The sequence below is a fragment of the Anser cygnoides genome, chromosome 5, assembly GCF_040182565.1.
Source record: "Anser cygnoides isolate HZ-2024a breed goose chromosome 5, Taihu_goose_T2T_genome, whole genome shotgun sequence".
NCBI lineage: Eukaryota > Metazoa > Chordata > Aves > Anseriformes > Anatidae > Anser > Anser cygnoides.
The window spans coordinates 49,249,715-49,276,008 of record NC_089877.1 but is presented as its reverse complement, the minus strand read 5'-3'; the positions used below and the strand labels follow the sequence as shown (position 1 = coordinate 49,276,008).

At 43.5% G+C, this 26,294-nt stretch overlaps 2 long non-coding RNA genes across 3 annotated transcripts in view; both read right to left on the bottom strand.

Annotated features, from left to right (window-relative positions):
• Window positions 1–825: 825 nt before the first annotated feature.
• Window positions 826–26,294, bottom strand: part of LOC106036733 (uncharacterized) — a 37,516-nt gene continuing 12,047 nt past the window's right edge. Inside the window, exons 2-4 of one of the 2 annotated variants that reach the window (XR_007165734.2) lie at window positions 8,156–8,311; window positions 4,114–4,280; window positions 826–2,316 (exon numbers count right to left, since the gene is read on the bottom strand). This is a non-coding gene — a long non-coding RNA (uncharacterized lncRNA). Of the gene's footprint in view, window positions 2,317–4,113; window positions 4,281–8,155; window positions 8,721–26,294 lie in introns of those variants that run through there. The other variant, XR_010831971.1, reaches the window with a different exon arrangement.
• LOC136790965 (uncharacterized) lies at window positions 14,255–23,297 on the bottom strand. The gene is made up of 3 exons (XR_010831970.1): window positions 23,092–23,297; window positions 15,649–15,694; window positions 14,255–14,856 (listed from the first exon to the last, which is right to left on the bottom strand). It is a non-coding gene; the product is annotated as an uncharacterized lncRNA (long non-coding RNA).

Sequence of the window (26,294 nt, the reverse complement as noted above, 5' to 3'; positions counted from 1 at the left end):
ACACAGAGGTCAGGTGGAAGGTCTCCATGTTCTGCTAGAGCAGGCAAAATTATTAAAGAAAGATTTCTGGTGTAGTTTTGACAGTTATGAATAGGAAATGCACTTCTGTGAATATTCTGTATCACTTAATTAAAACGAGCTATTTTTGTGAACGCTTTTGACCATGAACCTTTTCCTTGAATATTCATTGACGATGTGAGGGAAGGCATGAGCAGAATTTATGGAAATTCATTTAAAATCTGAATGACTATGCTTGAGATTTTTTTATTATATTCATTAAATATTTGTTACGTATTTTTTATTTTTAATGTTGGTTTGATTATCTAAAGATAGAAACAGATGCATAGACACTCACATCACATAATTGTTCAGTTATGACTATAACTAATTATTCACACTATATAAGAGATCCCTCTAGATATTTTCTTAAGTGAGTTTGCATCAGTCACAATTTGAATACCATTGGCAATCCATTTGAATGGTAACAGTTTCTGCCCTAGGTCTGGTCCCAGTGTACATTTCTAAAGGCACAGAAGGACCAGGGGTGAGTCACTAAGAGACAAAGAACAATCCCTGCTACATACTCCGAGACTCATGCTTTATGATGCCCAGCAAAAATGGCAGGAATTAAAGGAAAAGCACTACAAGGAGAAAAAAAAAAAAAAACAGTAGCATATGTTGCTCTGGAGACTGTGGGCTGATTTGGGCTGTGGAAACTACTCTAATGCATGCCTCTTCTGGTCCTTGATACAGCCTGAAATCCTCAGGCACAGTGATGCCTTAAACTTTCTCCAGATCCCTAGGCAATGAAATGATTACCCCAAAGCTTCTTTGCCTCTGGAGATGAAGCATGGTCCCAGCCCAAGAGTCTTCTCTTAGAGCACTGGAATAATGCTTAGAAGAACTAAGCAGAAATCCCAGGACATTTGAACAGATCCTGGAGGACTCAGACATCGAGTTAGGACAAAGACAAAGCTTTCTGATCTTCTCACTCTATTAAACTGCACTCTTTCAGAGCCTGAAATAGCAGAGCAATGCCTGAGGATACAATGGTGAGGCCTCTACTGGGATTACAATGCACCAGTTATTTCATTATTTCTAAAAATATTTAAAAGAAGACCAATCTCAGCACAGCTTGGTATAGAAAAGAAAAAAGAATGAAAAGGGAAAGGCTTATATTTGTGCTTTTATCTTATATTACTGTATTAAATGTGTTGGTATACATACATATTGTCTATTTTTCTCTCAATTCATTATTCAGAGATTATTAATCTCTTTAGGTGTCAATATAGTACTTGGGACTTCACAGGATTATTTAGGCCCACGTGCATGAGGTCTGGGTTTGTAGGAAGCATAGCCCAAAGATGCTTCTGTGAGCAGGGCTGTAGGGTGCTAGCATTGCATTTGGAAGTAGACAAAGGGAGGACATTTTAGACATTGCTCATTTACCTAATTTCCAGAAAATATTTTTAATGCAGAACATGAATTAAATACAAAACTAAAGGAACATAGTAATATCTGTTCCTCTCTGTGCCTGCTGAGGTGGCCAAAGCCATTAGTGACAGTAAAGGGTGTCCAAGGGAGGTGCCATGGGAGAGCAAAATGTGACGTAGACCATTCTAGTCCCAATAACTTGCCAGCACCTAGGTCAGGAATGGGACTGAAGTCTGTGCCTGTGATGTTAGCACTGCTTCAGTTCCCTTTTAGATTTTGGGCCACACCTGGTCCCATTCCCATATGACGAGTAGGAGTCCTTTCCTGCAAAAAGCAGTCCTGGAGGCAGACTTTGTGCTTTGGTTTCTCTTCATGGAAAGATAAGAATATGGCATAGGAGGAATCATAGAATCATAGAATATCCTGAGTTGGAAGGGACACACAAGGACTATCGAGTCCAACTCCTGGCTTCACACAGGACCACCCAAAGATCAGACTATATGTCTGACAGTGTTGTTCAAATGCTTCTTGAACTCCATCAGGCTCAGTGCCATGACCACTTCCCTGGGGAGCCTGTCCCAGTGACTGACCACCGTCTGGGTGAAGAACCTAGCACCCTAGCACCCAGCCTGACCCTCCCCTGTCCCAGCTCCATGCCATTCCCTTGGGTCCTGTTACTGTCCCCAGAGAGCAGAGCTCAGCGCCTGCCCCTCTACTCCCCTCATGAGTAAGCTGCAGGCCGCCATGAGGCCTCCCCTCAGCCTGCTCTGCTCGGGGCTGAACAGCCTGAAGAATGAGATGCTGAACTCTGTGCATTGCCTCATGTTTCCTGGAGGGCAGGTACGTGGCATTAACTGTCATGCAGGAGGTGGACTCTTCGTCCTGAAAGGCAGAGAAGACAAATTACATTCTGACATGAATGACAAAAATATCCATAATTGTATTAGACAGAATTAAAAATATATAAAAGGGTAATTAATTCCCATGTTTTAAATACTAAGAGTAGAAGAATCCTCTCTTATTGGCAGATTATTCTATAGCGAATCAATGCATTGTCCTGTGACTTCCTCTGAGGAAACTGATCTTTGGATGGGGATATTCTCAGAAGCAGGGTACTGGCTAGTATAAGCTCTGCTGAAGGGTGCAAATCCTTATTCCTAAAACGGAAGGGGGTGTCACTATTTATCTATGATTTCTGTCTATATTGTACTGTTCAAAAGTCAAACCACAGCCTTTATCAGGCTGATGAGCATGTGTTCAGACAGGCATGCTGGTTACTACTTAAAGCCTTTCAATACCCAGGGATGAGCTGAACATATTTACCAAGGTTAAACAGGTCTGACTGCAATCATTCTGTCTGTCTCTAATGTTATAGCATTGCAAAAGACCACAGAATGTGAATTCTTATGTATTCTAGCACCCCAGCTATATATATGTATTCTGAGGCTCAGTAAAGCTTCTCACAGATGGAATCAGACAGGGAGAAACACACAGAAATGTAGAGCAGCTTCAGTTCCTGCCTTACACATCTGCAGCTCTAGGTGGTGAAGAGACCTGAACTCTGAGCCCATTGTCCAGCTCTCCTGCACCTGCTGCCTGCCAGAGGAGCTTTTGGCACTGCGCCAGCACCTCAGAGCTTTCTCGAAATCGAGGCATGCAAAATATGAAGTCACTTTGGAAAATCTTGGCACTGGAGGAACCAGAAATATACCAACATACAAATGTGGAAAAGGAATAGACCTGGCTGTGCTGTACAGAAAGCTTCTGCTTTGAACTAGAAGGTCCTTTTCTATCAAGGTCGTCTCCAAAACAAGTATAGTTAGGATGACTTGTTACATCCCTAATATGGTTATACAAAACATTTTTAATCAGCTCCCTGATAAAATCAGTGTTTGTCTGATTAAGGATACCAAATAACTTCATCTAAGATCCATGCTTTATCATTACAAAAATATCTATCATCTGAATTGTGTGTTGTCCACCGCATCAAATAAGTACTTTACTATTTTTTAAATTCTTATTCTCACAAAAACCTTTTAAGGGAAAGCTGTATTTTACTAACGTGTAGAAGTTAAGTATGATATCCAAGGTTGCCCAATTCTGTAGCTGGCTGGGAGCATTTTGATGATCTAAGTTAGCGCTCTAATCAGTGAACAGCTTTTCCAGTAAAACATATAGCCTCCTAAGTTGTGCAGAAAAATAGGTGTTAAAATGTAGTAATCTACAAATAGCTCCAGTTGTTGTTCTCCTTCACCAGTAATCAAAGCAGGTAAAACAAAGGTAAGTTCCCTACAGCCAGCTTTCAATGAAATCTGTTTTAGGAAAAAGAAGAGCTGTCAAAGGAAAATGAGACCTATGCAACTTCTAGGAGCTTCTGGAAGCTGTGGTTGTATGCTTGCATTGTGTGTTGCTATAGTAATGCCCCTTTCCCATTCAAAATATGCCCTGTGCTAAGATCCCCAGCACAATAATGGGCTTTGTGAATGCTAACCCTTTGTCTTACCATTGTACAAATAATCAGGTAGCCCAATGCCAGATGTGCTGTACCTAGCATCCTACTAAGAACATACAGAAGACAGAGAAGTTATTTCCTTCACAAACATGGTATTTGAAAACTAGGGATTTTTAGGAAGAGAGGGCAATAACCAAAGATCAGCAGCCACTTAGTGGCTCACTTACTCAGCCAGTCCTTTGGGACAGTTTCCATTTCCAGACAATGCAAACTGCATCCTGTGACAGGTGATGATGGACACTCCAGATTGCTATAGCTACCTGGCACTGCCAGCATGTTCTTAATCATCGTTGCTTGTTTGCATAATGCGTTGCCGTAGCACTGCCAGTGAGCACTGCAATAAATGGCAGAAAGAAGACTTCACTGAGCTGCTCTGTGCCAACAGGGAAGGTGTCTCCCCAGACCAGCATGGAATCATCTATAGCCAGACCCTCTGGCCACAGAACCTCCACTATGACTTTGGTCCTGTTGCACATACTTATTATAATCTGGTTTTTGCTATTGGGTCCTTGTGATATTTAGGCCCTCCCTGGGGATTGTTATTGTCTCTAATGCCTTCTGACTGGTGGGGATCCCTGCTGAGGGGTATTGTGGGGGCACTGTGTGCTTTCCCTCATGGCATGCACTTCCGAATGTGTTGTGAACTAGGGCCGGGCTTGGTGCTAGTGTATGTGCTGTCCTTGCATAGCAGAGTTGAGGCATATGAGGACTTTACCAACTTCTGTGCTGTTCTGGTGAGGATGGACCACGATTCCCAAAATAAGCTGTCCCTGGTGGGCAAATATACAGGATAAAGTACAGAGATTTGCTCACAACAGAAAATGATACTTCAGAGAAGTACTGGATAATCAGTAACTTGGAGCTTGTAGACCTCATATAATTTCCAGCAAAAAACACCTAACCTTTTGGGTTCATTCTGTCTATGGATAGGTTTAGCCTGAATCTCTTGTGAACAGCTTGTACCAAGCGGGAGCCTGGCATGGAGTGCTAAGAGAAGTATCTGTATCACTTAATGGCACTGTGTGTATGCTGTCCATGCACTTTGAAGTTGCCATGTTAGCTACAGGATGTCTCATGTCTCTTCTATTGCTTCTAAAAGGCTCTGGCCGATGCTTGAGTTTGTTCCTGTGGAGGTAGGGATTACATTACCAACATTATTCTTAGGTTGTCGCCAGTGCGATACCCGCTGTTCCCACTAATCCCATCATTGGCAAAAGCTGTAGATAAAAACTAATTCTCTCATGGAGGTGCCAGGAAGAAATGCCCATGGAGGCCATGGACAAACTTGTCAGTCCTTGGTGCTGAATTTCAGATGTTCCAGTCCATGAGGGTTCACAGGTGGGGCCTAGCCCCAGCAGGCTGAGGCCTACCACCAAGAGTGAAAGAACTGGTTGCTATGGTCAGTCGAAGAAGAACTTGCATTTACATGTTTCTCTTCACCACAAGAATTTCCTTGTCACCTGGACTGCAGCACAACATTGGTGTCACTGTCCTTCTCTGCTGAAGAGACTGTCACTTCTCCGCTGAAGAGCAGGAGCTTTTTATTAGTGGAAAGCATGCCATGCTGTGCCTTGGGACAGGCTGCAATACTGGTGGTGGGTAAAACTGCCACAGTCAGATTGTTACCATTTTAAATGTGACCTGTCCACTAAAACCAGCTGTTAGAAAACCACATGTAATATTCGTGAGTGGTCAAGACCACGGCTGTGCATTTCATAGGCTGTAATGCTTTACTGCTGCCCAAATATTCCGTACAACTTTAGGTATTTGACAATAATCGTACACTCAGACTCTGCTAATTACCTACACCTCATTCTTTCAAAGGGCTGTTCACTGTGAATGCCATGCAACAAAGCACATCTTCAAGGAGGTGAATAAAAAGTAAAAGATCTAGTATTATATTGTTTTCCTTAAAGTCAATGGAATTGTGCATGTACTGCATGTAAGAACCTGTGTCTCTGCTCTATCTTGTTTCTGTTATTAGTTTTGCGTCTCTTTATTGTAGCTTTTTTGCTACAAACTGTCTGCCTTGTACTTCTGCCTGTTGTTGAGAAGAAAGTCCTGATAATGCAGCCTAATATTTCAGGATCTTTCTAGGTTTATAAATCCCAGTTTATGACAAGGGCACTTTACTAAATAATATAAAAAAGAAAAAATGCTGTCAAATGCCCTTAATAATTGGGTATGTCCCTTTCAACATATTTCTTTCTACTTGTCAGCTGGAAAGGATAAAATATGGCAGATTTTTTTTTTATTTGACACACAATAGGCTCTGAGTGACTTGTTATGTAAATTACATTTCCTTTAAGTTCAGCTTTAGAATAAAGAAAGACTAAGTATTTAAATGAAGAAGGAAATGTAAAGGCTTTTGGGAAATACTATTCAATGAACAAGACCCCCTAGCAAAGAGAGTATAGTATTAAAAATCTGACCAGAAAGCCTATCTGGGTCATGTGTTTTTAATTGAAAAATAAAAATTTGGAATGTAACAGAGAAAAACGTCTCCTCTCAAAAAAAAAAAATCCTCACATCACCCAATCCAACCACAATAAATTAAGCTAACAGCTTTAGAAATATCCCTGAGTCTGTCATGAGGCTGTGTTACTAATAGGTTGTTGAGACAGGCTTTTTCTGAAAAATCTTTCGTGAATCTGCTGCACAAGCCCTTTTCAAAATAAGAAAGTCTGCTTCCCCGAGGACATAGGCATTAGACAGCACTGCAAAACTGCACATTGAGCTCAGCATTATCCACAGCCCACTGACCCCCCCACCCCCCTGCTTGCTTCTTTGTGCCTGCTTAATGCTCTCCCCAGGATGTCTGTGCTGATGATGGGGGACGAGGGGAGGCAGGAGGGACACGGTGCAGGTTTTGCCCCAAATTTTCTATTGTTTCTGCCAGTGGTTCATCTGATGTTTACTGCAAAGGTAGCAATGTGTATGTGAGTCTGTACCGTGTAGGATAGACAAGGCTCCTGGTACAAGCAATTGGCAGAGTTTTAGCTTCATTAATCATAACCCATTCATGTCAGTAGTAAAACTCTTCCTGACCTCAGTGGAGCCAAGATTTCAATCCAGACAGCCTAAGCCTGATCAAAGCAAGTCTACATGAGACAATGCTTAAATCATCAGCAGAAACTAGCTGACCATGAATCCTTCTTGACCAGATGAAAGAAGTAGTGACAAATTTTGAGTCAATGCCTGTAAAGGCAAGGGTTCAGTCTTGTGCTCTTGTCGTACTGGGAATTCATGAATTTCCACTCAATCCTGCAAAATGAATCATTGTGTGGCATTAGGCAGATCATCCAACTGCCATCTAATACAAGTTTTCTACCCATAAAGTGGGAACAGTTAAATCTGAGCATGTCATTTATTGCTCTGAGAATCAACAACATGGCTTGAGCCTTGTCTGGTGTAGATGACAGGCTATGCAAGATCTCTTCAAGCTGAGCCTTTGGTCAGTACCCTGCTGTTGAGGTTCAAGTTCTGCAGAAGATACAGCTAAATAATACCTGTGGATTTCAATTTGTAGAGAAGGCAGCTGTGCACATATGCAATATCGGAACAGAATTCAGGCCACATTATGTTAATATCCTTAGCTAATCTGGTCTTCACTTAGCAGTTAATAAGAAATCATTCTGGAAAGGTACATGTTCACTGCTATTGGCATTCAGATTCTTTTCTTTCTGGTTCATTTTGCCAGCATAGCCTAAACGTTTGAGACTGTGCATGCAGGAAGGCACTGCAGTTGAGAAAAATATTAAAAACACCTTGGCAAGCCCTGACTCATTATTCTTTTTTTTTTTTTTTTTTTTTTACAGAATTGTCAAAAGTGAAAGAAGACTATGAAGTTAAATTGTGGATTTTAACCTCAATTTCTGTCTTTATTAACACACCAGTTACAGATTTTTGCACTCCAGTAGTCCATGGTCCACTGAAGTGAAAGCTCTAATGGTGTTCAGCTGAAGCTCAACATTACATATTTTCTACCCTTTAAAATGAAAACACAACACTTTAAAGCAGGCAACATTCTTGTCTTCCCATATGTATCTGTTTATGAATAACATCCTCCCCTTTGATAGCTTAAGAATGAGTGTGAAATCCCCGGTCATTTTCCTTGTTTTTGTTTGTTTGTTTGTTTTGATTTTTTTTTTGTCTGAATGAAGTATTTAATCTGGCATTAAATATACAGACTCAGTTGCTCTCAGTTACCTGCTAGTATAAATTCTTCATATCTCACTGGATCCCAGGGACTGTTTTTCCTGCATCACAACGGTGTGATTTCACTGATGTCAGTGCTGCAGCAGCAGGGCCATCAGGAGCTCTGCTGGCTCAGGTACCACATGTGAACAAGGGTTTCTCTCTGATCTAAATCAAACACAGACCACAATTAACACCACTGACAGCAGCTAGATTATACATGCACAACACCACCTCAGTCAGTCACTCCAATCTACACTGTGCACATAACAAAACAGCTCCATCAGTTGTGTTTCAGTAATGTATTATTAAAATACATTCTATAGTATATAAAGCAAACATGAAAACAGAGCAGGAAGTGCAGGGAAAGATTTACAACAGCTGAATATTGTCATTGATAATCCTGGTCCTAGAAAATGATGGAAAGATCTCTTTCCTTTACAGAGCTTTAAGCCCTCCGTCTTACTCCTCCTTTGTCAACAGCACTAAAAAAGTGAGTGAATACCCAGAAGTAGGTCATGATTGCTAATATCCAAGGATACCAGGTTTCTGTGGTTACCTTAGCGCTCCCTCCCTTCCTCCCTCTCTATCCCTCCCTCCAAGCAAAGTGCAGCCCCCATACTGCTGCTCCACACCAATGCTGCATCACCGACTGCAGAACCACTGCTCCTGATTTACACCCGCACCTCAAAGAGTCTGCACCCGTGGTGCCTGTGCAAAGAGAGCCGGGAGCTGTGGAGCACCGGGGCCAGGTGCCACGCTGTGTCTGTCAGGCTGTCTGTCCCCTGCCGTGCTGCATCAGCACCTCGCCTCAGTGACGGACAGGACGTGATGGCAGTGACCAGCACCCCAGGACCTACAGCACCTGGTGGGGTGGCAGGTGGGAATAGGTGGTGTGATGAGTAAGAGGGCACCCCCTCGTCCCAGAACATCACCGAGAGTCAAACTGAGAAATGAGGTGCCGTGCTACAGCATCACTGCAGCCCCGATGCCCTCATGCGTGGCTGAAGGGGATGTTTCTCTAGCATGTCTTCCAGCTAGGATGACACAGAATAGGCTCAGGCTGCGGACACGGAAACAGAGAGGCAAAGCTCGAGGCATAAACACAAAGCAAATCACACCGTGGCAGCTGTGTACAAAACGGGCCGGCTGTGCATTTGAAAGCGTGAGAAAGGAGCAGGCTGTGCAGAGAAAGGCAGGCTTCTGAGATGTGACAATTTTAGCACTGATTCATCATGGGGTAAATTTGCCACAAGTGGGGCTGGGCCACAGTATTTAAAGGGCTCTGCACTGGCTTGCATTTGGGCAGGCTTTGTACCAGGCTTTTGCTCAAATAGGAAATTCTTTCCTTTTTTTTTTTTTTTTGACAGGTCTCTGGGGTGCTAGAAATTGCTAAGACAGACAGCCTGGCAGCTGCAGTTCATTTTCAGAAGTCTTATAAAGCACGGTGACTATTAAACAGTCTGATTCTAAATTTGGGACTTATTTGCCCTTATTTTTTGTTGACATCAAGGTTCATGTCCACCAGTTCCCTTGTTAAAGTACTCAGGGAGTTCCCACAGCAATGGAAGACGTACTGGTCAAAACAAATGTGTTTGCAACGTTAGGAGCAGAGCTTCTGCTAGTACATACCACTGCAGCCCGGGGGTGGATATTTTAGGAGCATAACACTAGAAGCAACTGAATTACTGAATTCAGTCATGATTGCAGACTTCGTGTAATACTTGTTTAATCCAGAAGAGTCCAGGCATCATCTACTCTACACCAAGCAGTTCCCATCACCCTACCAGCCACCCTCTGACTGTACTTGCAAAGAACTCTCTCAATTTTAACCATTTTACGTACCCGCTGAGTGCCACATTTAAGCGACTTTCCACTTTGTCAAATTAACACTTCTCTTCTGTCCAATTCACATGAAACTCATATAACCTTCATAGCTGCCTGTTGCTGTAAGCCCCCAAATTACCCTTGGAAGTCAGTCTCGGTTGAAACTGAAGCTATGTTTTAACTTTTAATTACAGTCATTCAACATATGCATTGGCGGACCTCCAGGATTTGGGCCCTGTGTGCTAACTGCTCTGCAAAAGAGAAGCTGGTAAAGAAGGAACTCATCAGATAAACTGGCTATAGTAAAAACATTGAACTCTTGTGGATATATAGAATATTCATTGAATTCTAGACAAAAATAATAATAAAAAAGACCACAAGATTATATCACAAATGGTATAATCTGCACACAAACATATACATATATATATAATATATATAGTATAAATATATATATAATTTATATAGTATAATCTGTATCACAAACAATATAATCTGCACTGAATCACCCAAAAAAAAAAAAAAGTGTTTAACTGAGCCTTTTGGAAAGGAGTTTAGCCGTGATCTGACACATCCATTGATGGAGAATTTGGCATGAAAATTAAAGTTTGTTCCAGTCATAAATCATTCCTACTATTAAAATACAAATTATGCCTGATTTTTCATTTAAATTTGTCTGGTCAGCTTCAGTTTGCAACTATTGTTTCTTATTATGCCTTTCTCCAATAAATTAAAGAGTTTTTTAATACCTGGTATTTTCTCACCATGGAGGTACTCACACTGTAATCAAGCCACTTCTCAATCTTCTTTTTGATAATCTTAACAGGTTAAGCACTCTGAGTCTCTTACTATAAAGTATTATCTCAAACTGTAATTCTAATTTTCTCAAAGCATTTTTAGAAGTCTTTTCTGCAACCTCATCAGTTCTTCAATATTCTGCTGAAAATGTGGACATTAGAGCATTGTCCAGTAGCCCACTAGAGGTGTCACCAAAGCCATTTGCAAAAATCACTTTACTGCTAATTGTTATTCCTCTCTCTACTCATCCAAGAATCACATTTAGCCCTCTTTTTTAAATTAACATGTCAGCCAATGAGTCTCCAATCCAATTCTTTATGGAGTTTTATTTGTAAATTGTCTAGGTATACTGATTTAAAATGTTAGCTAAGTCATACACACAGCTTGACATCTCCAGCTTCTGGAAGTCAAGTAGCCACTTCAGGGACACATTTTTCCATCCATATGCCTATAACATACAAGAATGCAATTGTTCGTGCCTGTCCGTCTGCCCCTTCTCAGCTCATATCTTCCACCTTCCCGCAATGCCTCAGAGCATCCCAGATCTGCACTTCCAAACCTCAACTTGCAGTCGTCAATGCAGCTGTTCAGTTTGCATGGTTCTGGCATTGCACTGAGTCTCTGTGCCTCAACCAAGACTTCCAGAGAGGAGGCCATGGGCTCCCCTTTCGCAGAGCATGGAAAGATGTGGTAAGTGTGGTGAGAGCCGCCTTCCAGACAGACACGGTGAGGAGCTGGACAGAGGGCCACAATGCACAGCAGCCACAGCAAATGATGAAACAGAGGCAGCAACCATGCAGGCAGGGAGGAGCTGCTGAGCTGGCTGCTTTTTTGAGCAAACCCTCCTTTTTTCACCAACATCAGCCTCTGTTTTGCAGCTTGTCACTTACTGCTGTACCTTTTCCTCCACTCTACTTTCACCTACAAAGTCCTTTCTCCTACTGCTTTTTATTCCCAGTCGACTCATTCCCACTTACGCTCACTCTCCCCTGCCAAAGCTCTTCAGGCTCTTCCTGGAACAACATTTCTCCTGCTGCTTTCCCACCTTGGCTCCTGTGTGTCACCCCCTTGCCCTGTGACGTCCTCCTCCAGGACACTTGAACATCTCTGGAGCAGGTACCGCTTGGAGCTGTGTTCACCCACCGTTGTGCAACGCGGCTCTGGTGCTTGGTAATTTTTTTTAGCCAATATCCTAATAGAGGTGACTAATTGTGGCAGCACTGTGATGTCTAGTAGGAGAGACTGATGAAATAATTGTGTAGCGGGGATGAAACAGCCGGGCTGATGGTGAAGCAGAGCAGGCATTAGCTGTGCCAGGCTTACATAACATTGCAGGCTGAGTGAGAAGCACCCAGAAGGAATTCACTCCTTATCTCACCCCTTCCTCCCCCCTTATTATAAAAAAAATAAAAAAATGTAAGATTTCCTTTACTGCTGCTGCATGGCTGGGTGCAGGTCCCTGGGCTCTCGGTGGGGCAGGAGGGACAGCCCAGCCGCTGCTCCGCACTGGCGCAGGACTCGCTCCAGCTCTGATCCCACACGGTTTGCTGGGCACGGAATCAGGTGTCACTGCTAAAAAATGGTTCTCTGCCTTCTGATTCATGATGGCTTTTTTTCATGTCTTGCAGTGGATGAGAAATATAATTTGAGTTTCAATATATGGCTGGGGGTGCCTTTCTTCTCTCGTTAATTAGTTATAACCCTCGCCTGGTACTGACGCTTATGTCGCTTTAGATGGCTGATATCTGCTAACCACCTCTCTGAAAGATTACAAAAGAGCCATGAAAATGAGAACGGGGGGATGGATAGATGGATGGACGGATGAGGGATGCCTCTATTACAAGGAGCAAGCACAGAAAGCTTGGATTAGGGTGAACAGCTGGTGCGTATTCAATAATCAACTGCTCTGAAAGAAAAGCCTATTTTTTCTCATCCCATGGCATTAGAGAACAGGATACCAGCGCTGCCAACCTTACAATTGAAATCTGCCCACACAGAATAGCAAATTCCCCTTGGCTTGCATTTAAATGCTCCTGGCTCATTATAACTCCATACAGCCTTTAATACATACATGTGGTCGGCATATTATCCTGCAAACAGAGCGCTGCACTGCTTCTCTCAGCGTGTCTCTGCCTTCATTTCAACACCAAAGGGAGGGATGGGGCGGGGGGAGAGAAAGGAGGACAGGCAGCTTATCGAGTTTACAGCTGCTGCCGAGAATATTGGTTTGATCCTCGCTGCTGGTTAGGATTCGTTTCCGCAACAGGCATCAGGTTGGGGCACTGAGCATCGTTTGAACGGGCTCAGGAGGTCGTTCTTCGGGACGGCCCCTTGGGAATAACAGAGCCTGCAAAGGAGCTGGTGGGCAGGGAGCCATGCTGGCCAGCACCTTTGGGTGTCAGCAGCCAGAGGGGAGGAGCAGAGTTGGTACTCTAAGCCTCTGTCCGGAAAGCAGGGAGGGTTGTTTGCTGTTTGTCCCCAGGTACTTTGGTGATGCTAAACACGGCAGGGTGAGCAAGGCTTCCTCCAACCCTATCTACGGTGGCAACAGCAGCAGCAGCAGCTATAATTCACTCTTCTTCTGCTTCCTGACCGCATGCCTCCATCTGAGCCCAGGGAACAAGTCCTGGGGGCAGAGGTAAACCCCGTCACGGTGTCTGCGTGGTGTCTGAGCCCCTTCTCCAGCTGCAGACCTGCCCAGGTGCCTGGGGATGGGCCGTGGTCCAGAGAGCAGAAGTCCACCTGCATGTGACGGTGACAAATGGGACACCAGACAGCTGTCAAGCAGGAACATTTTTCACTTCACGCTACCAGATGCGAACGAGAGGTGAGAGGCTCTATACATCACGCTTGCTCCCACGAGCCAGCCAGTCTCTTGGCTTCTTGGTAAAAGTAGAAGAAATGTTCTAAATGCCCTCGTTATTTTGGATCATCAGGATAACAACAACGACCAGAAATATTGTTACCCAGCAATTTTGATCCATAACAAGGTACTGAATATTCAGAGAGAGAGCCCAAAAGCTTGGACCACAGTTTCCCATTCGAACACCCTGTTAATAATCATGTCATATTCCTGTTCATTCAGTGGCCTGGTTTTTGAGGGAAAACACTGCTCGTCCCTGCTGCCCGAAATGCAAGGAGAATGGAAGGGGCTGCATTAAAATGTGTCAGCCTGAGTCCCTCCTGTGCTTCTTGCAGAAAGGAAAGGAAGATATTAATGCAGATGATTTTGTTACATAAATACATGTTGTATCAGGGCCATTTTTAGCATTTGTGGGGGTGTGAAGAACTTCTCCAAGCTGCATATCTATTTCATAGGATTCAGCTGAACTGAGGAAAAGGACAGAGAGTTTTAAGGTAAACTATCAAGATACATTTTATTTAAACCCACGCAATTCTGTACAGGGCTTCACATGACAGAAAAAAGATTTCTCTAGCGCCTTTCTGGCCTTAGTAGTGCTTTTTAATGCTTTGTAACAGAAAGACCTCTTAATATAATTGGATGAAATTAAGGACAAATTTGTCATCAAATTTCAAATAATAAGTCTGCCATTTGGCTTCAAAGATTTTCAGTTTCTTTAAATTCCACATGGCTACAACATTCAATTAAAATGGAATTTTAAAATCCAGAAACCTAATTTGCACTTTAATCTCAAAGTAATTTAGACTTCAAATGGATATATTTCTAGTCAGGAAGGAGCCCATTTTTGTATGAAGAATAAAATCTGGGGGCATTTTTAGCAAACCGGGTTCACAAAATACAAAACTTCTCCTTATTTATGAGCAGTTTTCTGTCATCCTTTCCACCTCAGCCTTGTGCTCCTCCCGTCCCTGGGCTGAGTGTGGCTCACGCTGTCCCTGGTGTGCCCATCAGTGCAGCAGGCAGACAGCTACCCGCAGCCCCCGGTATGGCCGTGCCAGCTGGGGACGTGTTATACCCACCCCAAAATGGGCCCAAGTTCTGCTGTGGGCATAAGCTGAGGGTGGTTGGGACTGGCATGTGCAAAAGTGGATTTTGCAGTCCTTCCACATTGGAAGTGTCCAGCAACTGGAGCAGCAAGGAGATCCTCAGAGGTTTTTTGCCTGTTCTGAAAAAAATATAAATCATTTTATCTCCATGGTTATTTGAGAACATATTCCTTCTGGACAGGGAAGCAGCTTTTGGGAACTGTTTTACTTAGAGGAAGACATTGTCAAAGAGAAGTTTTCATGGGATTAACTAGTGCCACAGTTTTTGTTTCTCAGGCTCCAAAAGGATCAGGTTGTTTTGAAAGGAAAAGTAAAGCAAAGGACACAAAAAGCTAGCTTTATAAATCATCTGAGCTTGGCAATTTGGCTAATTTCTAAATTAGAGCCTACACTCTGTGTTTCTTAGATTTCACCATGCAATCCACCTGGTAGATCCCTGCTGGGTCACCGATAGCTACAAGGTGCTCAAAACTAGAGGGATGAGAAGGGGTTACCTAAAAATAAATCTAATTTAGCACTTGGCATATTCACAGCAGCCTTGACCCAGGGTATTTTACAAACATGGTAAAGAATGTTAGTCTCATTTCATAAAATCAGACAAAAATAAAAGTCCATTTTGGACACTTCACATTTTGGACACTTCACACTTTAGAAACTCAAGTTTTCTGCAGCAAAGGTCAAGTTTTTCAAACTACTCTAAATTCACCCTGAATCTGCTGCCCCTTTTAAATTACTCCTCTAAGAGATTCATTCAAAGCCACCCTCTGAATTGGTGGTTTAAGTGGAAAAGAAGTCAAGAATTACTTTTGCTAGTTAAAATAGTACTTTTTGGTGGCATAATGACAAGGAAGACTCAGACCCCCCCATATGCCCCTTCATTCTCCACCCACTCATTCTGTTGATCAGTTTACCTTGGATTTACTTTGGAGGGACTCAACTCCAGCTCCTGTCCTCCTGCTAAGGGGAGAAAGATCTACAATTATTGCTCAGCATTCATCAAAGAAGGAGACAAGATAAATGCAATATATCATAGTGGTGAGGATTCTTGGGTGACCCTGTAGACTCTAGGGCCCAACTTCAGTGGCGGTATTAACAGCAGGAGGTGATTCAGGAATTTGCAGAGATTTCAGAGAGGTCATAATCTGTGGGGAGCAATAAAACTGCTAAAACTGTCCTTTGCAGAGACTGACTGCCCCAGATCATGTTTTCTCTTTTTGGAGAACAAAATAAATGAAGATCTTTGGGATATGCATCTTGAGACAAAGAGTAACATCCATTTACAGTAATAATGCAGTCAGCGTGAGAGAAAATCAAAGTAAAATAAGGAAGGTGTCGTCATCAGGAACACTTGAACCTGGTACAAAATAAGATATACTTTGGAAAGACACTTCCTTTACCAACTTTACCAACTGTGAGGGCAGCTGAATGGATGGGATAATACACTGAGGCAGGTCTTTTCTACCTTTTGTTTCCATTAGAAACATAGTATGTCTATAAGACATCGGTTTTCTCTAAGTGCTTGCCATCTATCTTTTGCATTTTTCCAGTATCAACACAACATCACAAAAGCTCTTTTCAGCTGAGACTAAAGAGGAGTTTGCAAAATCCAGACCTCACCAAGCAAGTCACAGTGGCAAGCAGGTTAAAAATTAACTGGAGCTGCAAACAATAAAGCCATTCTCTCCAAGTGCTGCTCTGCATTACAAAAGAGAAAGTAAGCAAAATACAGAAAGGAGGGAGAATGCAGTTCAGTGCCTTCAGCATGTCGCTGGGAAGCAGGAAAAGATCAACAGTGGCCTTGGTGAAGGTTTCACTGAATTCAGTATCTGTAGCTACAGTCCCAGTCAGATCCAATAATCCCGGACCAGCCAGGAGCCAGCACTGTGGACATGACAGTACCCCCAGCACCAGGCACCTCACCAGTGTCCTTCTGTAGTCATGGCAGTAACGGAGGCATCTCTGATGGGTGAATCAACATGGCTAAAATTTGTATTTAACTGTGGAAATACCTATTTCCTTCCCACCTGAGGAGTTTAAGTTAGGGCTTAAGGCTTTGAAGCTCTCCGGTCCCTCTCTAAGTAGGAGAAAGAAATTGGGTACTTCAGGAGGTGCTTTTGGCTTTGTTCCTACAGTCATTTTTCTTAGCAGCAACAACAACATAAGCAGAAATCTCTGCCTCCTCTTTCCCCAGTCCTGTACCCTTGCAGGGGGAGCAATGGGGTGAACTGGATTGGTGCCCCTGTCTGGGTTAAAAGAAGCCCTGCCAAAAATAAACAAACAAAAACCACAGATATTGGATAAACCTAATCAGCTTAGTGGAGGGAACAAGAAATGCCCTGACAGTGGGATCATTTTTTCTCCAGAGATATAAATCATCCTCATGGGTTTACATTAAGAATGCAGCGGTGAACTGAAACCATTCTGGAGAGCCTTGAAAGATTTCTCAGGGGCCGAGAAAGTAAGAAGAGCAGCATGAACAGACACCAAAGGGAAAAAGAAACAGCAGGTAAGTCATAAATTCATAGTAAAACTATAAGAAGTGGAATGACCTCCACTCTTCTTCCCTCACCTGTCATCCTTAGGAGAGGGTAAAAAAAAGTTTATTGTGTTATCTTAGTTCTTTTTCAACAGACACAATGGACTGTATTTTGTTGCTGTAAACCTACTGCCACCAATGGTCCTATTTGTTCTAATGCATTGCTTTGCTCACAGCACTGTACAAAAACCATATGATAAAGACAAAGGCACAGACATAGTATTTACTTAATCATTTTAATACATTGCTTACCTACTGAGCGATGTTTCAGTGTACCCACACAAGAGTTTAGAACTGAAACTTCCCTTAGATAAATGTCCTCCTCTTTATTCTCATATATATATACTAGACTCTTAACCTAGACATTGATATATACATATAAACATACATCATGTTGTTTTGCTAGAGCCGTACATGGCTGTATGCACTCATCTTTGCCTGCTCAAACAGGATCTGCAGCTTAGCTGTATTTGATAAATATTGCCTAATTCTGTTTGATAAATGCTCCCTCTAAGATCTTTCCTCTATAACATGAAAAGTCAATGCCCTAATTTTAAGTTACCCTTTGAAAGCGAGCCAATATTCAGATGGATATTGACTCTGGGCCTGCTGGTTGTTCTGCAGCAGTGTTTGGAAGGCTGCTGTTTTAATGAATGTGCTAACATTTGATACACACACTAACAAAATCAATAGCACTATTTTTAAAAAGCGTGTGGCTTTACTAAGTACACTGTCACTACCCCGTTGTGCAGAAGTTTACTAGAAACCTCCCTATATGACTAAATTGATGCATCTGTCTCATTTCTCTACTTGCTTGCCAGGATGTATAACACCAGACTTCAAGGACATTCAAAGTCAGCCTCTGCAGCAGAAAAAAAAAAAAAATAAAAAATCTGTGCTTACTTAAGTTTGAAGTAGATGTGGTAACCAGTACCTGAAACTCGCATGCAAGTGTCAAATTTTCCTCATTTCTTCCCTGCTGTTGTCACAGAAGAGACCTAGGGAACCTAACACAGGTTTTCACATCAGAAACTCCTGGTTTTATGGTTTCTGAAAGAACTAGGTGACTATGGGCAAAGAATAAAGTGTATATATAGCTACTGTTGAACAAAGTCATCCCTGCTCTTTTGTCTTTAGTAGGCAAACAGGCTGAGGTCCTTGAATCTAAACCTTGAATCTGCTGTAGCCCATCTACAGTCACCTTCTTTTCCCAGCAGCTACTGAAAATACCCAATATATGGGAGTGAACAGGCTAGAAACCTCTGAGAGAGAGTGTGTGAGAAGCAAACCCAGATGAAAGCCAGATGCTGTGTATAGTCAAGCATTTCGAGTCACATTGACTTAACTCCAACTCTGAAAATGTGCCTTCCCTTTAAGGAACTGATTGAATGCCATAGTATGTGAGCATATATTTGAACTGGAGACTAAATATAGCACTAAAAAAGTCAGCAGTTAGGGCAAGATAGAAGATCAAACAGGTTAGACTAATAATACGTCCAAAATGTCTTCCTTCTCTGAAAAGTTTCATACCGTAGGATTATAGAACTATGTGAATCAATCAAAATTAGTTATTTCCATCGTCTGAATCTGCAGTGATACTTAGTTGCCAAAACATGGCATCACCCTCATCAAAAGGAATAGCAATTGCTTCATATGCATTTGTATGTGCTTGTATCAGGCACAGGTTGGCTGGAGAAGAAGCAAAGAAGCTACACTAGAGGAAAAAATGAAATTTTAAGTGAAAAATGTTTCCTTTTTCTTCTATTTTGAGCAAGCATTCACCATGAGAAGGAAAGTATGACTTTTTTATATATAAATTTTACCATAGTACATTTCAACAGTGAGGCTGCAGAAGAAAACATAACATTGGGAAATTCCTACAGCACACAGGTAAAACTGGTAAAAGAACTGTAGAAAAGATAAAGCAATCTTATCAGAGATTCAGGGGATAGCCATTAAATTAAAAGTTTGGTAATTCAAAGATTTCCAAATTAAAATAAAGACAGCAAAACTCATTGCTACAGCCCGTTATCCAAGTGAAGAGCTGAATCAAAGTGTAGATTCAAAGGCAGACTGGGTGTTTTAATGCATTAAAAGTACAGAACAAGCACAAAACGTAAGAGTTTGGGGGGGAATATAAATCATGATCCATGTAACATCTCACCACAGGGCATCAGGAATGTGCTTTTCTTGGTGGCAGATTACCACCATTTACCTTCTGTGTTGCTGCTTCTGGCCTTTCCTCCTAAATTCCTGGTGGGGGGGCTGGCCAGGAGAAATACTGGGTGACAGTCACCAGTTCATCGCAGCACCTCCTACCTCCTGAAAACACTCCTCTCTCCTCGGAGAAGGGGATAACTCAGATTACACAGGCAGTTTTAACAAGGGGTTTCACGTCCCTCTGGCGAGGAACACCAGGGGGTTCGGGGCCGAGTTGCTCTCCAGGCTGCCCACACCCCACAGAAACAGTGGGGGCACGCCAGTGAGCCCCTGCCACAGCCGCACCGCTGCTGTGTGCGTGCAGTCTGCCAGCAGCTGGCACAGCTAGCAGGGCAAACCACGAGCTTCTTGAGCTCTCATGAGCTGCTTGGACCACACTTGGGTGAAAGCCTGGGCTGAAATCTTCTGCCTTGCTAGGGAGCTGAAAGACATGATGGTGATGCCATTGCTGCAGCAGTCAGCCCAGACCTGCTGTGATCCTACATATCTAAATGTCATTACCCCCATTTTAAGGAGTCACTTGAGATAAACAGAAATAAAATGAATTATCCCATGTATCTGTATTGAGGGAGGAAATGATGCCAGCATTTTTGAGCCCCAGTGAACTGCTGTTACCCTACCTTCCCTCCTTCAGAGGCATTGCAAAATTAGAGCAAAGTGGTCTTTCTGCATCTATAAGTATCTGATACTGGGAATGCAGAAGAAAAAACTATTCTCCCCTGCACACACAAGCAATATCATGTAAACAGGGAAGAGTGGAAAGGCAGTCTCCACTGCAGGCCTTTCTAATAAAACTGTGCTTGTGAAACTACAACCCAACAAGTCAGGAGACTACAGAAAACCATCTATAGATCCACAGCTCATTTGGACCCCACTTGATTCAAACTGAAACAGAAGCCCCGTACAAAAAGCCCCCAGGCTGGTGGCTGGAAAGGCACTATGCCATGATGCTGTGTGAACAGCAGAGCAGCGGGATGGTCAAGTTTCAAGGCAGCATTGACCACATCTGGGGAAAAGAACCCAGCAGGTGAGGGGAAGCTTGTGGAGGCAGAGTGTCTGTCAGTGTGGTGGCAGGATGCAGCAGCAGCAAGGACTGCAGACAAACACACCTATAGCTGCACCTGGATCAGCTCACTGAGTTGCAAACGTTTGCTGAATTCTTCCCCACACTCTTCTGTCTCATATTATTTAATCTGCCTCAGTAAATGCAGCCTTTAACAATAAAGTCCAACTATTACAGACTGTTCTGTGGCCTGGGCGTCACGTCAGGGTGTCCAGCACACACGTATTAGGTTAGCTTCTGGGCAGAGATTCATCAAATCTAACCTGACTGAGTAGCAGCTAATTTTTTTCTTAAGCTGACATGCCTTTCCACATGTAGGCAATATAAATGTGCGCATTTCTGCGCAGATCAGTAGACAATATCACCCAGAACAGGGGCCCTGCTGACTTTTCGAGCTCCTTCCACTCCTCAGGCGGTTTGTTCAACCATGATTCATTTTAAGCAGACGATTTCCACCATGCTGGACATTTTCTTCCTCTTTTATTACATGATCTTTCCAACTATTGAGGATGTTTTAGCAACATGCGAAATTTTTTTGTGTGTATGGATGCATCCTGCAGGTTGTAATGATACCACTGGGTTATTATAATCAAAGAGGTTCCAGAAAGGAAAGAACTTCAGTATTTATAGGCTCAGGTTTTTATGAGAAGTACATCACAGCTGATAAGCGTTTCTCTAAGATCTGATACTTTACCATTGCTACAAGAGAACTAATAATACCAGAAGGCATTAATGCATCTTACCCAAAATCATAGATCTGATTAAAGCACTAAGAACATTTCCTTCAGAATCAGTTAAGACACTTTGTAGAGTGAAACACCTGATAACAGCAGTAACAGCCATCCAATGCAACAAGCCAAGCCTCCAGGCCTGATGATGGGAAGAGCTGAGGCATTCTCTGGCCCAAACTAATGCAGATTCAACATGTACGTGTGTGTGTGTGTGTATGTCTGAGTGAGAGGGGGAAAACAGCAAAGTCTGCCCAAACAGCAATGAGCAATGCTGCAGGAGCAACCCCAAGAAGAAGTCAGCAGGAAGCTTTACGGGCACAGAATACAAGCAGATCTGGAGTGTGTGGAAATGGCCTGGGTGTTGTGTATTTCTATAATTATCAGACAAACAAGATTCTCTGTGCATTTGCTGCAAATAAAATGTTTTTGCTTAAGAATAAACCTTGTCCAAAACTTTTTTTTTTTTTTGAGGGTGTGTTGGGAGGAAATGTCCTGTAAGGGCTCTGAATACTCACTAGCCATTCAGAGCAGAGGGACCACGGTGCCCAAACGATCAAAGGATGTCTGGTCACATCCTCCTGCCTTTGCTGCACTTCCAGCTGGCAGCCATTTCACCTGATACTTGATGGTGAGAGGGTACCCAAACTGTTGTTAGGTTCTGTGGGACAGCTGGAGCATGCACTGCCTTGCAGTGGGCAGGACAGCAGCGTGCACCCCATGCAGCAGTGCTGATAGTTGAATCTAAAATCTACAGGAAAGAAAGAAAGGCACTGGGCTTCTGCTAGACAAGGCATTTTAATTTGCACAAACACAAGTGACAGATGCTTTGGAAGTTTCCACTTTGTATTCTGCTTTTATCTTAAAGTCTTAATAACTTATTTTTCCAAAAAGAGAAAACCCAGAGAATACTGATCAAGAAGGGGAAACATAAGTGTTTCTAATATCTCCTTCACAGAGCTGTTTATACTGTTTTTACACGGGCATGTCAGTAGGTACATGTCATGTCTAATGGACAGGCTTCACCAAAAGAAGCTAAAATTCATCACTGTGGCAATTAAGGAAAGCTCCAGCAGGATCATCCCAAATCTGAAGTAAGCCACAGGACTCCTTAAATCTGTTCCACACAACCTGTGAGCAGTGCATGGATGCTGTTGCCCCTCAGCAGCCTGAACCCATCTAATGGTTGGTTCCTTGGACATAGCTGCTCTTTGGCTCGCTTTGGACATGCTCCTCTTTGGCCTGGCCAAAACCCAAAACAAATAAACAACCAGAACAAAACAACAGTGAATAGTTTTGTACCAGTTCAGCATGCTGAGAAGGCTGGGCACCACAGCTGGTTAGCACTGGAGTGATCTGAGGAAGGAGGCAGGGCGCCATGGCAAGGGTGGGAGGGAGAGCATGACCGTGGCAACTGGCTGAGATAATGGCAGAGGTTGTTGTGGAATCACAGGCTGAACTGTGAAAAGCAATACTTTCCTTTCTGTGAAACGAAGGCACTAATGCCAACTAATAGAGCTGTGGCAACTTTTCAGGTGTTTGCCAGTGACCTAAACATCTGCTGCTATACTGCAATAGGAGAAAAAAATGATTCGGTCTGTCTAGCATCTAAATTACTTGTTTTCTTGTTAGCTGACCAACTTCTTGCAAGATATGCTTTCTTTTCACAGAACAGCATATTGTGAAACCCTAGCAGTTCTTCTGCAAGCTGTCAAATACAGTCACTGCAAGTGGGCACCAGTGCAAATGAAGCAGCCAGTGCCAGGAAGCATAATACCCCCTGCCAAATAGCCCCTCTTTGTATTACCTGTGCATTCAAGCCTGTTCTCTGCAAGCTGCATGTCTGGTACACATTCAAATCAGACACTGACAGTGCTGGTGGTACTGCAGAGGAAACCTGCCACTGTGCTGCACTGCCTCAGAGCAGCCCTGCTGAGCACCAGAGGACTCCAAAAGCGATGGGTACTCCCAGCTGGCACCAACACCAGGGCATTACGCAGGCATTTGGACATCCCATGGCACCTCCTTATCTCAGTGGATTTAACCTCACAACACCCTTCTCTATTGCATCATAGGCTACCCTGAACAGAAGCCAGGTGCATTGCCAGCAAGCAGACTGCTAAGGCACGAGTGTGTCAGTGGCACAGCAGCAAGGGGAAAAGCTGTGTCCTCTTGCAGCCCCTGCTCCTCTGCCCTGAGGGGTCAGCCCCGCTGCTGCTGCCTGCACACTTCAATAGCCCCATTCAGATGTACCAGAGCAGGATTTGCCCTTGCCCTGTTCTGCCAAATGGTTGTAACAGCAACAGAGAAAATGCACAGAGAGGATTTTCCAGCCTGTCATCAGAGCAGAAAAAAGAAACAGGAAAAAAAAAAAAAAAAGAGAAAGGGAAAGAAGTGTAAAAGAGAAAGCCAAAATGAAAGCAAACAGGGGAGGTTGAATGGAAATACATCTCCTAGGTCTTCAGCTCAGGTTCCTCCCTATTGCAGCAACTGTCTCTTGTAAATCTCCTTAAGCTCAATCTCACACTTATTTGACTTCTTTTGAACCCCCCTACTCCCATTGGAAAGCTATTTTGGAAACCCACTCCTCTCGTGGCTAGAAGCCTTTTAATTTCCAGCCTAATTTTATTCATAGCCATATGTCCATCTGTTCTTGTGCCAGCCTTGTACCGTAGCTTAAATAGTTCTTCTCCCTCGATGATGTTAACCTCTCAGTTCTGGTTTCCTGCTTAGCTTAAGTTGATCCTATGTGCGAGCTGCTGCCAAGCAGGCATTCCCTCACCTGCCTCCATCCGGTGGCGTGGGCCCATCCTGCATCTCTGCCCGTGACACCATGGTCACACTGCCTCCTCCGCACTGGCACCAGTGCTGCTGCTGACCAGTGCTACCGCTAGTGCTTGTTCTGTTGCTGACTGGATGGTCAGCCAGTGTGGAAAGCTCACCTCGCTGAAAATTAACTCAGAAAAGATCCTTCCCTGATCCCACAGTTATCCAAGCATTGGCCCAAGGAAAAATATGGAGCATAGGAAGAGAAAGGTCAAAAAAAAAATAAAAAATGGTGCTAACAGCTTGGATATTGATTGGTTTAAACTGGTTGTGAATCCATACCTAAAGACAGCAAGAGTTCCTTCTTACCCTTTCACACTGCCAGGTAGGAAGTCATGCTTCTAATCTCTTCTTGTCACGTACTTTGTCCGACCCCCCAGAAGGGCTCTGCATTTGTTCCTTTTGTAGTCAATCCCTCTGTAGCACGGGATGAACAGACCTCACGCTCTTCTGGAGAAGACATCAATGGTGCCCTCTTCATTGGCATTCATACTCGCCTTTCTGGGTTAGAGAAAACTAAGTTCATTTGTCCTCAGATTGCAAGTTGGTTGTTGTGGTGGTGGTGGTGGTGGGGTCTTTGGTGGATCTTTGTCAGTCCTGGGGCTTCACGGTGCTGAGCCCTGCCCAGACATGCTCTCCAGACCTTTACCGTCCCCAGAGAAGTCCCTATGTAATCAAAAACCTTGCCTTGGGCTGTAGTGTGACCATCCCAGTGCCAGGGAGAGAAGAGGAGGTGATGCTGACAAACTGGGCAATCTCAGTGCCTTGGCTAGTGGCACCCTCACACCAGACAGATGCTTCTGTCCTTAAGCACAAGAACCGTCTGACCTTTTACATTTGCAGTCAGGCGTATGTTTATGCATGTTGTTGACATGGAGCCTCCAAGTCCTTTCAGATGGTATTTTGTAAAATGCAAGAGGTAAACAAATGAAACAGATCTCTGAAGAGTAACAGGAGGAAATAGAGAGAGAAAACTTTCTCTCTAGAGAAACAAGAGAAAAGGAGACCAAGCATTCTTTAAACAATTTTCCATTTGACCTGTGACAGGCTCTCTGGCCCTTGCTGCCTGATCCGCCATCACCCTCTCCCACTCCTGCAGTGGTGCGGCACGAGCGACATTTCTCCCTGGGCCCTTTGTTTTCAAGAAGGATGTAGAGTTCCCAGAGTACCTCTGAGAATTCAACACTGAATCACTTCACACCTGATGGCAAAAATATGCACAGACAGGATGTTCCTCAGCCAGACGGGCGTCCCTCTGCCTAGCAGCTGAACTGTGTAAACCCCATAGCTGCTTTGACGCAGCAACCTGGTCCCAGGAGCTATAAAACCAGGCCTGCCTGAGGCCACAGACTGGCAGCACAATGAATCTGCAGCCTCCATGTACAGAAGCTTCCTCTGGATCACGTCAATCACACGCGAAAAACACAACCACTTCCTTCCTTCCCCCTCACAACACGGCCTGGCCCAGGGCCGTGAGCCCAGCACTCTCTGTCAGAAAGGGGCATACGAGTGTTGGGCAGGACTCCTGCAAAAAGACACAAACTTCCTGGTGGTGCCATGATATCTGGGCTGGGTAGATGTATACAGAAAATTTACTGCACGTCCACAGACCACCTGGGCCTCATGCACGTGTCTCACATGAGGGGCACCTCAGCTATCTGCATGTGCTCAGTGAAGCTGCTCTGTGTCTGTCTGCAAACAGTGGTTAGACATCTGGGATTTCTGGACATCTTATTCCAGGTGGAAAAAGAGGACATGTCAAGGGAAACCTGGATGCAGGGTGGCACTGGACAGCCAAATGTCTGCATTGTCTTGTTTGACTGAGGTTTTGTCCTTTGGAATATGAGAGATCTTCCCCTTAGATTACCTTTGCCTGATTACAGAAATAAGTATTATTTCATAAATAAAAATAAATAAATCAGGAAATCAGATAGGAAATAAATAGAAGTTACCTCTAATTCTGTTTTAGAAAACCCTACAAATATGAAAATGACCTAATCCATAGATTAAAGCCATATTAGCGGAGCAGGGGGATAAATAGTTGCTCTGCTGTCTGGATTATCTGATGGAGTAACACTTAGAAGTGCTGCTTGCCAACCACACACATAAACCTGGTTTATCGTATCCTCAACAAAGTAGATTATATTTTTGTGGTGCCCTTATCCACATGTTCAGTCACCAGGA